Below are 544 nucleotides of genomic sequence, written 5' to 3'. Positions count from 1 at the left end.
GGAAAACTTAACGGATAATCATAAAAGTAAGGTTAAATTAGGTAATCTCTATTAATAATATTAATCTGAATTATCTTAACTATCTATTTGATTAAATCATTCATATGAACCATCCATTTGATTAAATAATTTGACCGCCATTTTTTCTATCCATTTTAGGCCTAACTCTCTTTGGCTCTTATTAGTATAGTAGATATAAAGACAAACTTAGTCATACATATGGCCTTCTTAATTAAATATAATTGTCAAAAATACGATTAAAAGTATGATATTACATATGTTGGGAGGCGATTTCGATAGCTAACACTACAAGAAATTTCACATTTAGTGACAACAGAAGTTGTCACCAAAACTATCGATTTTGGTCACTATTGAAATTAGTGACCAATTTTTGAAGTCATCACCTGTCGTCACTATATCCTCCGTCACTATTACAATAGTGACGAGTTTTGAAAAGTTGTCACAATTACTCAAGGCTTTTGTGACAATGTTTACATACACTAAAAGTAGTATTTGAGTGATACCAATAGTGGTCACAATAAAT

Source organism: Ipomoea triloba, chromosome 16 (genome assembly GCF_003576645.1).
Source record: "Ipomoea triloba cultivar NCNSP0323 chromosome 16, ASM357664v1".
NCBI classification, from domain to species: Eukaryota; Viridiplantae; Streptophyta; class Magnoliopsida; order Solanales; family Convolvulaceae; genus Ipomoea; species Ipomoea triloba.
Note: the sequence above shows the minus strand (reverse complement) of the source record.